Source organism: Carcharodon carcharias, chromosome 1 (assembly GCF_017639515.1).
Source record: "Carcharodon carcharias isolate sCarCar2 chromosome 1, sCarCar2.pri, whole genome shotgun sequence".
In the NCBI taxonomy this organism is placed as follows: domain Eukaryota; kingdom Metazoa; phylum Chordata; class Chondrichthyes; order Lamniformes; family Lamnidae; genus Carcharodon; species Carcharodon carcharias.
Genome location: NC_054467.1, coordinates 157,595,470 through 157,609,770, shown reverse-complemented (window position 1 = coordinate 157,609,770; position 14,301 = coordinate 157,595,470). Strand labels below are relative to the sequence as shown.

The 14,301-nt window shown below is 42.2% G+C and overlaps 1 protein-coding gene across 1 annotated transcript in view; it reads left to right on the top strand.

Annotated features, from left to right (window-relative positions):
- LOC121275607 (zeta-sarcoglycan-like) overlaps positions 1–14,301 on the top strand; it is a 729,694-nt gene that overhangs the window by 483,281 nt on the left and 232,112 nt on the right. The window lies entirely within an intron of this gene.

The window sequence follows — 14,301 nt, the reverse complement described above, 5'->3', positions numbered from 1 at the left end:
ACAAAAGGGTAAGATTAAAAGGGAAAGAGAGAAATGCCACTGAAAGAAGGGGGGAAAAAATAGTAGACTTGATATATGATGTGTTCTCTTCTGCTCCTCAAATAAGGAAGTTCTGTGCCCTACTCAATTTTTTGCTCTAAAAATGTCTCCATGTTTGCTATTTAAACTGTAGCAGTGAGTCAGACAACATTGTTGTTATCACACATGTAAAATGCTTGGAAGCGGAAATCCCATTATCATATTGAAATTTAAAAAGAGCAATATAAATCTATTGCATGCTTTAAAAACCAGGGTACCTTGAATGCAATTGTTAACTAACAATGGTGCGTTGTTAGACATACCAATGATGGAAGTATTCTATTGTTTTCATTTCTTAAAATTTAAATTAAAAGCTATTCAGAAATTATCAATAGGACATTGAACTGTAAGCATGTTTTTGAATTTTCTTTACTAACTTTCTTTTAGATGATGACTATGTTCCAAACAGCACACTCATAATGTGGACTTGTTTAAAGTTGGACAGCTTGTTAGGATTAAAGAGAATCTTTCCATTTCATGGTGGTGGCATTAATTATCCTTCTTATCACTGCAGATGCAGGTGGTTACTCTGAGAATGAGGTATCAAAGTAATTCTATTTAAAGAACTAAGACATTGAATTAATAATATTGTGCAGCTGGTTGCATGATCAACAGGACCTTGGCCTTCATTTCGAGGCTTGTAAATGAAAAATAACTGTTCAATTTTGAGTTACTATTACATTTTTGGCATTCATTTAATGTAGGGTTATCTAAAGAGATTAAACACTTATGTAGATTATAATGAGGCTTTTATATGTAATATTGGCAATAATTGTATTAAGCCAAGTTTTTAATTCAGCACAGTCAGCCTTGCTTTATTTGAAAGTGCATGTGGCATGCAAGAACACAATTGACGCTGTTCTGATAAGACACGGCTATAAGAAATAATCACTTGATAATGCATCCTCGATTCCATTGCCCCAGATTGTAAGCCATTATTAAACTGCACTTCATTCCCTGATTTTTGGTAAATGGTGATTAACATTTTTATTCCACCACTGTGAACAGAATTGCTTCTAATAAAATAGTTATCTCAGTAAGCTATTACTTATGGATTTCCTGTGAGAAATCACTTAAGAGCAGCTGAACAAAAATGAATTATTAATTAGATTTTACACAAATATGCAATAAAGAGACAGCTCACAAGCTGTAGACCATTTCATTTTGCTATTTAATGAAGATCAAAAAGCATCTCTGGTTTGTGGAGCTCAATTTCATTTACAGTGGAAGTTGAATTATAAAGGCAGGAAGACTGCTTCAAAACAGCTGTTAAAGGCATCAATTCTGAAGTAGAAGGGAAGAAAAGTCAAAATACACATTTATAATATCCAAGCTTTCAATACCAAGTCGGAGGAGGCAGAGTGGTAGCCTCTAAATGATCCCCTTTAGCATTCTTGCTCTGCAGTTATGAAGAAAGGAAAACCTTGCATTTATGTCACATCTTTCAAGACCACTGGATATTTCAACCAATGAATACTTTTGAAGTGTAGTCATTATTTTAATGTAGCAAACACGGCAGCCAATTTGTACACAGGCAAACTCCCGCAAACAGCAATGTGATAATGACCAGGTAGCCTGTTTTTGTGACGTTGATTGAAGGATAAATTTTGGCCAGGACACCAGTGAAAACTCCCCTGTTCTTTGAATAGTGCCATGGGATCTTCTCTGTTCACCTGAGAGAGCAGGCAGTGCCCCAGTTTAACATCTCATTCGGCAGACGGCACCTCCAACAGTGCAGCACTTCCTCAGTACTGCACTGGAGCATCAGTCTTGAATTTAATACTCATTTCTTGGACTAGGCTTTGAACCCAGAACCTTGTAATTCAGCAGCAAGAGTGCTACTAAGTGAGCCACCACTGATAACTTGATACAAAAGGTTCACAAAAGTCAAAACTAAAATTAATTCAATCTTTTAATATAATTAAGTGTCTAAGTAAAACAATATTATGAAAAGATTCAGTTAGTGATTCTGAAGTCGTTAAGAGATGGATAACTAAGAAATAAGAACCACAGGAATCAATGCATTTTTAAGAAGTTAAATGATACCGTAATAAAGTATTCATTATCTATCACATTCATTGAGGCTGTAATTGTGTCAAGTCTATCAACATTTTTTCCTTCCTCTTTGGGTCCCGATATTTTTCTTGCCTCTAACTGACTATTGGCTGATTTCACCATTTATGCAATAGCAGCTCAGAAGCTGGGAATTCTGCAGCAAGTAACTCATTTCCCAACTTGCTAAAGCCTGTCCACCATCTACAAGGTGTAAGTCATCAGTGAAACACTTTTTTTGACTGGATGGGTGCTGTTCTAACAACACTAAAGGATCTGGATAATTTTAGAATAAAACAGTCTGCTTGATTGGCAACCTATCCACCACCTTACTCTCTCCACTACCAGCACACAGTGAAAGCAATATGTGCCATTTACAAAGTGTACTGCAGCAACTCACCAATGTTCCTTCAAAGGAACTTCCCAAACCCATGACCTGTACTGCCTAGAAGGATAAGGACAGCAGGTGCATGGGAACACTACCACCTGCAAGTTCCCCTCCAAGTCGCACAACATCCTGACTTGAAAATATATATTTTTTATTCTTTCATGGGATGTGAGCCTCGCTGGAAAGGCCAGCATTTGTTGTTCATCCATAATTGCTCTTGAAAAGTTGGTAGTAAACTATCTTGAACTGCTGCATTCCATCTGGCATAGTGCTGTTAAGAAGGAAGTTCCAGGATTTTGACCCAACAACAGTGAAGGAATGGTAATATATTTATCTCCTGACTCCCCAAAGCCGACCTATAATCTACAAGGCACAAGTCAGGAGTGTGATGGATTAATCTCTACTTGCCTTGATGAGTGCAGCTCCAACAACAGTCAAGAAGCTTGACACCATCCAGGATAAAGCAGCCCATTTGATTGGCACCCCATCCATAAACATTCACTCTCTCCACAACCAATGCACAGTAGCAGCAGTGTGTACCTTCTACAAGATGCACTGCAGGAACTCACCAAGCCTCCTTGAACAGCACCTTCCAAACCCATGACCACTACCATCTAGAAGGACAAGGGCAGCAGATACTTGGGAACACCATCACCAGGAAGTTCCCCTCTAAGCCATTCACCATCCTGACTTGCAAACATATTGCTCGCTGTTCCTTCACTGCCGCTGGGTCAAAATCCTGGAACTCCCTCCCTCAAAGCACTGTGGGTGCATCTACACCACATGGCTGCAGCAGTGCAAGAGTGCATCTCCTTCTCACCACCAGTTTCTCAAGGGCAATTAGGGATAAGCAATAAATGCTGGCCAAGCATATGACACCCACATCCTGTGAATGAGTATAAAAAAATATAGTTCCAAGTTTAGATGGTGTGTGACTTGGAGGGGAACTTGCAGGTGGTGTTGTTCCTATGTGTATGCTGCCTTTGTCCTTCTAGATGATAGAGTTCATGTGTTTGGAAGGTTTTGTTGAAGGAGCCTTGGCCAATCGCTGCAGTTTATCTTGTATATTGTACACACTGCTGCCACTGTGCATTGGTGGTGGAAGGAGTGGATGTTCCTGGTGGTAGATGGGGTGTCGATCAAGCTGGCTGCTTTGTCCTGCATGGTATCGAGCTCCTTGATTGTGATTGGAGTTTCACTTTACGTCGAGAGTACCTCATCATACTCTTGACTTGTGCCTTGTAGATAGTGGACAGGCTTTTCAGAGTCAGGAGGTGAGCTACTTGCTGCAGAATTCCTAGGATGTTGATAGTGGGGCATTCAGCGATGGCAATGCCATTGAATGTCAAGGGGAGATGGTTAGATTCTCTCTTAATTGCCTGGCACTTGTGAGCTGTGAACATTACTTATCAGCCCTTGCCTGAATGTTGTTCAAGCCTTGTTTCATTTGGACCCGGACTATTTCAGTGTCTGAGGAATCAGGAATGGTGCTGAACATTGTGCAATCATCAGCAAACATCCCCACTTCTCACCTCATGATGAAGGAAAGGTCATTGATGAAGCAGCTGAAGATGGCTAGGTCTAGAGACATTACCCTAAGTGTTGCAGGGTCCAAGTCCTGGAACTTCCTCTCTAACAGCACTGGGGTGTATTGCAGTGGTTCAAGAAGGCTTCTCAAAGACAATTAAAACTTGCCTATAAACGCTGTCCTTGCCAGCATGCCCAGAGCTGATGAGTCAATAAGAAGCAAAAGTGCTCTTCCCAGTTTCAATTTTCCCCTCAGTCACATTCCAGAAAAAAATAAATCTTTAGGATGCAGTGATCCTATTGCCATTGGCAATATTGCCATAGGATCAGCGTGTTTGTGGAGGATAAACGGTAAAGTGGCCCAATTGGCCAAATGCCTTGTTTCAGTGTTGTAATTTCTATTTAATGCAATTGACCTATACAGGATTATAAATCCTAGAATATTCCCCAATGATGCACATTCTCTCCTAATCTTCCTTGTGCATTATACACACCCAATACTTATTTTTTTTGCATGATCTGATATCCCTCCCTTGCTTGAAATGCAAACAGGTGAGAGAGACAACTCAAAAGTAAGAATGAGGGAAACTGGAATTTGAAAATAAATGAGAGGAAAGAAATATAGTGAAAAAGAGAATTTAAGGGTGAGTGGAAAATAAACATGACAGAAGGAGGAAGAAGCAAGGGAACATGAAGGAGGAAGGGGATCAAGTGAGAGAGAGAAAGTGTAGACTAGGGGAAAAGTATCCTCTTTGAGATCTGGTTGACGAGAGAGGCAGCAAGAATGAGACAATTTGTTGAGCTGGGGAAGGAAAGAGAGAGGAACAGACAGAAACCCAATTCAATGTGTATATATGTCTAAGGCAAGATGATATGTGACTTGATGGAAACTTGGGCATGATTATGTTCTCACAGTTATGTTTCTCTTGCCTTTCTCAGTGATAGAAATCATGTGGCTGGGAAGTACTGTCAAAGTAATCCTGGTGTGTTGCGGCAGTTGCATCCTAAATTTCATACACACTGCAGCCAGAGTGCACTGGTGATGGAGGGCGGAGTGGATATTGGGTCCAGTGGTCCAGTGCCGGGGTGGGGCTAGGGTTGGGGTGTGGTGGACAATGATTCAAACTGCTTCTTCCTGAATGATATAGATTTTCTCATACCTGTGATCATACCCATCCAGGCAACTAATAAGTCTTCTATTACCCTACAGGGATTAAGCTGCTGAGCAATTCTTTCCTGCACACCCATTGTCAGTCTTACTTTTGTAGTTACAGAGCTAATATAGCTGGTCCAGGTTAGTTTCTGGTCAGTGGAGACCTCCAATATTCTTGGCAAACACAGCAATAGTACTGTTGTTGAAGATCTGATGGAGATGGCTGGTTTTCTCTTGTTCAAGATAATTGTTACCTCGTACTCCTGTGGAGCAAATGCTACCTGCCATTTATCAGCTCAAGCTTGGATGCTATCCAAGTCCTGCTGCATTATTGAAGGAGTTGTGAACAACTGTGTGTTTACAATCTATCAACTTTAACTCCAGGGAGCATATAATTTCTTCATCTCATTGCAAGGCCAGTATTTGTTACCCATCCCTAGATGCCCTTGAGGAGATGGTTAGGGGCTTTCATGTTGAACTGCTGCAGTCTATGTGAGGAAGATGCTCCCACAACGCTGTTAGGTAACTACATCCTTGACCATGCTTTAGGTCACCCAATCTAATCTCACCTCCTTTGGATTGATGTCTGTTTTTCCTTTGTGAAGCGCCTTGAGATGCTTTTCTGTGTTATGGACAAGTGTATATAATTATGATATATTTGACTATAGTCAAGTAAATAGGCCAGGATTTTCCTCTATGGTGGCAACACCATCAGAAGTGTGGCAGCTAGAGCAAGACCTGTGGCTACAATCCAGACTCAGCACTAACACTCTTGAATTTCTTGGAGTCAGCAGTATTTTGACAAGCTTCAGAGGTCCAAAAAATCAGTTCTACTGCAGGACTATTGCACCTTCAGGAGAGAAAAAGAGACTAGTTGCCACCAGAAAAGAAAAAAAGAATAATTCAACTATCTCAATAAAGAAAGAAAACTTTTATTTATATCGTTCCTTTCACGACCTCAGAATGTCACAAAGCGCTTTGCAGCCAATGATATACCTAAGCCGAGTGCATGTACACAAGAGCTTTCCCTATTCTCGCATGATACAATGCTTTAAATAAAAAATCAGATTTGTTTTACCACATTCCATGTTAGATATTCTTATGCCCAATGTTCGCACTAAGCTGTGCGCATGCATGGCTGTGCAGAAGCCTGGAGGGTACTGGACAGGTCTTGTTCTGTGTTAAGTACCTTGGGTGCATGGCATTTAAAACATTTAAAGTTGCCAAAGCATTGAAAAAGTTGACCGCGCTCAACAATGACATTTTAAAGGAAATATTGCCGATGTCCTCTTAAGGTGAGATTGCCAGTTTGTGGGAAATTATGGACCCACAGTCTGTGCTGCATTCAAAGGTAGTTTTCCGAGGTGAAAGAACAGCATGCAGACACATTGCATCATCCAGTTCAAACTTACACCACAGAGTTCTAGCAAAAATTTACACAGCCTTTCAAATCAATCTTTTTTAATGATTTAATAGAATGTAAATTTGAATATTAGATAATTTAACAAAGTTATTGGAACATTTGGAGTAGTTACAGAAAAGGGCGCGGGAAAAGTTAAATGAGAAAATACTCCACAGTGAAGGCTCTTATTTCAATGAGATGAAAAGGCATCTGGTACAGATGGATTGGAAACAAAGATTGGCAGATAAAACAGCAAATGAGCAATGGGAGGCCTTCAAAAAGGATATATTTAGGAACAGTATAGATGGATTCCAATGAAGGACATCAAAAGCTAGAGCTCCCTGGATGGCTAAAGAAATGGAGGTTAAAATTGAACAGCAAATGGAGGCTTATGATAAAAGTCAGCTCCATAATACAGTAGCGAAGCTAAATACACAAAGTACGAAGGAAGACTGATGAAGAAAATAAAAAATGCAAAGAGATTATATGAGAAAAGATTACCGGGTGACATTAAAAAGTACACTGAAGCCTTTTATAAACTAATACATATTAAGAGAATAGTTAAAGAAAGGAGGGGCCGATTAATGACCACAAACTTTTAAAGCCCCTTGGAAACAGGAATGGGACCAGTGGACTGAGGGAATGCAAATGTGGCACCCTGTTCAAAAAGGGTGAGAATAAAAAACAAGTAATTTACCAGTTAGTGAGCCTAACATCAATGATGGGGGACCTTCTGGATACAATAATCCAAGACACTTGGAAGAACATGATTATCTGATTAACCTGACTGAGTCCTTTGATGTACCAACAGGGAGGGTGATGAAGTCAGTGTTGTTGCTGTGTTGTATATGGAATTTCAAATGTAGCAGCAAAGGTCAGCGGGACCTTGGTTTCCTGAACTCTGACTTTGAAGTGGGGCCGGATGCTGGGAGCACCAGGTCCCTGCCAGCAGATGCCGTTGGCCCAGAAGATGTCGGGGTGGGGAATTGCTTGGCCCTAGGATCCCCCTCAGGACAAGAGGCGAAGCCCTCAGGACAAGAGGCGAAGCCCTCAGCAGGCTGGGGGTGGAGCCTGAGTCTGGAGCCCTTGCTGAAGCAGGAGGGGGTGGACCTTGGAAACTCGTGGGGAGTGAGATGGAGAGCAGGGCAGCAGCAAAGAACTGGAGCAGAAGTTCAAGACTGGTGTGTTGCAGCATCGAGGAGCCAAGGCCATGAATAGGGCCCACCAAAACCTCTGATGCTGGCTAGTGACCCGAGTAGTGGCAGTGGAGCAGGCAAGCTGAGGTTGAGAAGCCATGAGGAGAGGAAGATCCTGATTGTGTCTGGGAGACAAGGTAATGTGAGTCATGTGGTCACAGGAAGTTAGCAGTGGGAGCTCTGCCACCTGTGATGTCCTTTAGGGAAAGAAATCTGCTATCCTTACCTGGTCTGGCCTACGTGTGACTCCAGACCCACTCAATGTGCTTGACTCTTAACTACCCTCTGAAATCACTTTCTCAAGTGCGATTAGGAATGGGCAATAAATGCTGGGATTGCCAGCGATGCCCACATCCCACGAATGAATAAAAAAACTCTGCAACCTGGCTGATTAGAGATCAGGAGTTAAGCTCTTGATGGTGGATCTGGTGGATTTGGTGGATCGGCAGCATCAGCTGTGAATGTCCATTGTAAATAGTTAATTCCTCTAAGCTCAGCTCTTCATTAATGTTTATAAAGATCTGATGCCAGTGGAATGAATAATCCCTGCTTTAAAATCTTCTTGCAGTTCGTGTTCTTGAATCTCAAATTACACAAGACATTTGATAAATTGCTGCCTAATAGACTTGTTAGCAAAATTGAAGTCCATGGGATTAAAAAGGGCCCTAGTGAGCAATTGTTTTCAAGATTGCAAGGAAGTAAACAGTGATGATTTCCAGGGCTCAGTATTTGCACCATTACTCTTTTTGATATCTATTAATGACCTGAACTTGGGTATGGTTTCAAATTTTTGTAATTTCAAAGTTAATGAATGATACAAAGTGCACAAATGTTGTAAACCTTGAGGAGGATAGTAGCAGACTTCAGGTCATAGAATAGTAGGAAAAACATACTTGGCCTCATCCACGCCAACCTGCCTGTCACAGATGCATCTGCCCATGACGGTATTGGTAGGAGTGACCATCACATAGTCCTTGCAGAGACAAAGACCTGCCTTCACATTGAGGATACAGCTGGAGTACTGTGTGCAGTTCTGATTGCCACATTATAGGAAGGATGTGATTGCACTGGAGAGGGTGCAGAGGAGATTCACCAGGATGTTGCCTGGGATGAAACCTGAAGAGAGGTTGGATAGACTTGGATTGTTTTAGTTGGATCAGAGAAGACTGAGGGGCAACCTGTTCGAGGCATATAAGATTATGAGGGGCATGGACAGGGTGGATAGAGAACAGCTGTTCCCCTTAGTAAGGGTCAGTCATGAGGGGACACAAGTTCAAGGTGAAGGGCAGGAGGTTTAGGGGGAATGTGAGGAAAAGCTTTTTTACCCAGACCGTGGTGACGGTCTAGAATGCACTGCCTGGGAGGGTGGTGGAGGCGGGTTGCCTCACATCCTTTAAAAAGCACTTGGAGGAGCACTTGGCATGTCATAACATTCAATGGGCCACGTGCTGGTAAATGGGATTAGGTAGGTAGGTCAGGTATTTCTCACGTGCCGGTGCAGACTCAATGGGCCGAAGAGCCTCTTCTACACTGTGTGGTTCTGTGATTCTGTGATACTCTCCATCTTGTTGTGTGGCATTACCACCATGCTAAATGGGATAGATTGCAAATAGATCGAGCAACTCAAGACTGGGCATCCATGAGGTGCTGTGGGCCATCAGCAGCAGCAGAATTGTACTCAAATGCAATCGGTAACCTCATGGCCCGGCATATGCCCCACTCCACCATTACCATCAAGCCAGGGGTTCAAAAAAGCGTACAGGAGGACATGGCAGGAGCAGCATCAGAAAAACCTAAAAATGAGGTGTCAACCTGGTGAAGCTATAACACAGGACTACTTGTGTGCCAAAAAGCATAAGCAGCAAGTGATAGACAGAGCTAAGTGATCCCACAACCAACAGATCAGATCTTAGCTCTGTAGTCATGCCACATCCAGTTGTGAATGGTGGTGGACAATTAAACAGCTCACTGGAGGAGGAGGCTCCACAAATATGCCTATCTTCAATGATGGAAGAGCCCAGCACATTAGTGCCAAAGATAAGGCCAAAGAATTTGTTACAATCTTCAGCCAGAAGCGCTGAGTGGATGATCCATCTCGGCCTCCTGCGGAGGTCCCCAGCAACACAGATATCAGTCTTCAGACAATTCGATTCACTCCACGTGATATCAAGAAATGGCTGAAGGTAGTGGTTACTGCAAAGGCTATGGGCTCTGATAATATTCCGGCAATAGTAATGAAGACTTCTGCTCCAGAACTTGCGGTGCCCCTAGTAAGCTGTTCCAGTACAGCTACAACACTAGATCTACCTGGCTATGTGGAGAATTGCCCAGGTATGTCCTGTACACAAAAAGCAGGACAAATCCAACCCGGCCAATTACTGCCCCATCAGTCTACTCTCAATCATCAGTAAAGCAATGGAAGGGGTCAACAACAGTGCTATCAAGCAACACTTGGTTTGCAAAAACCTGCTCACTGGTGCCCAGTTTGGGTTCCACCAGGGCCACTCAGCTCCTGAGCTCAGCTCCTTGGCTCAAAGAGCTGAATACCCAAGGTGAGTTGAGAGTGACTGCCCTCAGCATCAAGACCAAGTGTGGCATCAAGGAGCCCTAGCAAAACTGGAGTCAATGGGAATCGGAGGAAAACTGTCTGCTGGATGGAGGCACACCTAGCACAAAGGAAGATGGTTGTGGTTGTTAGAGGTCAGTCATCTCAGTTCCAGGACATCAATGCAGGAGTTCCTCAGGGTAGTGTCCTCAGCCCAACCATCTTCAGCTGCTTCATCAATGACCTTCCTTCCATCATAAGATCAGAAGTGGGAATGTTCACTGGTGATTTCACAATGTTCAGCACCATTTGTGACTCCCCAGATACTGAAGCAGTCCATGTCCAAATGCAGCAAGACCTGGACAATACCCAGGCTTGGGCTGACAAGTGGCAAGTAAGACTCACACCACACAAGTGTCAGGCAATGGCCATCTCCAACAAGAGAGAATCATACCATTTCCCCTTGACGTTCAATGGCATTACCATCACTGAATCCTCCACTATCAAATTGACCAGAAACTGAACTGGATTAGAAATATAAATACTGTGGCTACAAGAGCAGGTTGGAGGCTAAGAATTGTGCGACTAGTAACTTGCCTCCTGTTTCTATCATCTACAAGGCACAAGTCAGGAATATGTACCTAGGCCTCATGGACTGCAGCGGTTCAAAAAGGCAGCTCATCATTACCTTCTCAAGGGCAACTAGGGATGGGAAATGAATGTTGGCCCAGTCAGTGAAGCCCACATCTCGTGAATGAATAAAAGAAAATCAACAAACCACAAGGTGGATGAAATTTAATGCACAAAAGTGTGAAGTAAAGGTATCGAAAAGGAAAAAATGAGGAGCAGCAAAGTACTAAATGGTTACATTTTAAAGGGGGTGTCGGCACAGGAAGACTCAAGGTGTATGTTCACAAATCATATGATGGTATCAAATCAAAATCATTGAAATATTTGGTTAACAACTTGGAAGTTTCAACACCCTGTCTCGGTATCAGTTCTCCTACACATTTTCTGAGGCCCACCTTTGCTGTCCATTGGTGCTGTATGGAAATATGGGGAGATGGTGGCATTGTGGTAACATCACTGGGCTTGCAATCCTGAGGTACAGCCTAATTCTCTTGGGACATGGGTTCAAAATTCACCATGGTGGACTTTAAATTTAATTAATACAAATCTGGAATATAAAGCCATTTTCAGTGATGATGACCATGAACTATTATTGATTGTGGTAAAAATCCACCTGGTTCATTCATGTCCTTTAGGGGAGGAAACCTGCTGTCCTTACCTGGTCTGTTGGATGTGACATGTGACTTCAGACCCACAGCAATGTGGTTGACTCTTAGCTGCCTTAATCCTAATTGCCTTCAGTTCAAGGGCAATCAGGGATGGATGGGCAACAAATGTTGGTCTTGTCAGTGGCACCCACACCCCATAAAACAATATTTAAAAGATGGGAAAATTAGAATCTCAGTTTTGGGTCCTTTAGCTGGTTTGTTGCATTTTGTAATTGCTCCTGTACTTAATGTGGTTTTATAGAACTAGAAGAAAAAGTCAGTGAATTAGAGAAAAATGCTGTAGTGTTTCCTATGGGCAGTGTGTGGGGAAGTTCCTACAGGCACATGCTGAACTTCCTGCTTTTGGTGACCATTGTTTCCTCTAATTTTCTTCTGGAATGCACAAGTGTTTTATTTTTGCGTGTGGTCCTTTAAACTTTTTTTGCACGGTTGCGCATGCGTGATAACTTAAAGGAGCTGATTTGTGCTTAGCTGCTGATAATCATCATCCAGCCTGGTCCTGACTTATAGCTATCCATCTTGTGAATATCTTGGATGACTCCCAAAATGTCAGCTGGGTTGCGATTTTTGCAAATAAATCAGTACTTTTTGGAGATAAATGGTCATTGTAGTTCACTTTATAATGGCCAATTCTTTACTTTTTGATTTGCCATCACGCGTTTTATTGGGCCAGAATTTCCAAGGAGTGGCAATCACATTCAGATTGCCACTCCATTCCTTTTTACTTACCCAGGTTGGGAGTTGCAGATTTGTCGCCCACTCTTCTGACCTGGGAATGGTGAGAAATGTGCAGCGTACCTTATTCCCGAGGTCTTCCAATGTAGGGCGATAGCGTCAGGGCACATGCAGCCATGCCCTCGTAAACCAGCTAAGTTTAAAGGTCCCTGTGTTTGAATGCATTTTGAGAAACCAGGTGAGTATGTAAGGTAAGTGGGTAGGGCCGGAGGGTGGGGCAAGATGGGTTGGTGGGATAAGATGAGTCGCTGGGGGGGGGGTTGGGGGGAGCAAGGGGGGGTGCTGGGCAGTTAGGATGGGTCAGGTGGCAGGATAGTTCAGAGGGGTCAGTTAGTCACTGAGGGGTTGGGGGATAGTCAGGAGGGTTGGGGTGGTCAGGGGCGTCAGCAGGGTAGTTGGAGGTTGGGGGTATTCAGGTAGTTGGGAGGGTAATCAGGTGTGAGGGGGGTTAGTTTGGGGTTTGGGAGGCGCGGTGGTTGGCTGGGATAATTTACTTAATTTATTCTGGCCAGAATTTTCCAGCCCTGCCAACAGCTGGTGTCATCACGGGCGTAGATTTGAACTTTTGAATTTTTCATTATTTGGGTCTTTTCCAGATATTGGCATAATGTAGATATATTTGCATTCACAATTTTACATCAAACATAAAATCATAGTTGGTTAAATACAATATTCTTGTCATCAGTGTCTCATCATGTCTTCAGAAAGGAACTTTGGAGTTGGGTATTTAGGAGGTTAACTTCATTAAAGTTTAACTTGAGGGAGGTGTCATTATTCGATATTGTGCATCTCCAGCATTGCTATGTACGTTTGTGAGTTTTCTGCCAATTAATTGAATCCTATCTAAATTGAGTGCAACATCCATTGGCAAAGATGAAACAGCAAGGTCAGACCGCTGCACACTGCTCAGAATAAAGATATAAAGATCCAGCTCTTGTACAATGCTTCTTTGAATTGAAATTGCTCTGCAGTTCTGTGCCTTGTGTTGCTGTAGGTTGAAGAGTTGATAGAGGTGTTCCAAACGTAATACACTTTTTTTGTCTAACCATCAGTGTGTGGTAATCCCTGCCACTAGTCTGAAGCTAGTTCCCAATAAGATAAGCTGATTCCAACTGCTTATATACAGAATGTTTCCACATAAATCCTATAAAATTGGTTTTGCTGGATTGACCTTATAGGGTACCTTGAATTACCTTGATCTAGTTGCAAGGTATGAAACTACACAAAGAAAGGGTGAAAAGTGAATCATTCACATATCATAGACATGAGTAATAATCTGAGTCATGTACTTGAAAGTTTGCCAGTTTGTTCACATCTTGAAAGCAAATAAATACAAAATAAATAATAATAGAATTGGAAAGAGAATGGGCACTTTAGAAGTATTATATGAATAGAAGAAAGGAAGAGGGAAACAGTAAAATATATTAATGAAGCTACAATGTGAAATTATATAAAGAAAGATTTGCATTTGTATTGTGCCTTTCAGCATTATCAGATGCCTCAAAGTGCTTTAAAGGCAATTCAGTACTTTTTGAAGTGTAGTCACTGTTTTAATGTAGGAAACATGGAAGCCACTTTGTGCACGACAAGCTCCCACTAATGTGATGATAATGTGATAATCTATTTTTACAATGTTGATTAATGGATAACTACTAAATATTAGTATAATACTATAGTGGAGAAAACTCCCCTGCTCTTCTTTATAATTGTGCCATAGGACCTTTTATGTCCACCTGAGAGGGTAGATGGGGCCTCAGTTTAACATCTCACCTGAAAAATTGCACCTTTAGCAGTGCAGTACACCCTCAGTACTGCACTGGAACAACAGCTTAGATTGTTGTGTTCAAATCCTGGAGGCGGGCTGTGAAACCACAACCTTTGGACTCAGAGGCAATAGTGCTTCCAACTGAGCCATAGCAGCTGATAC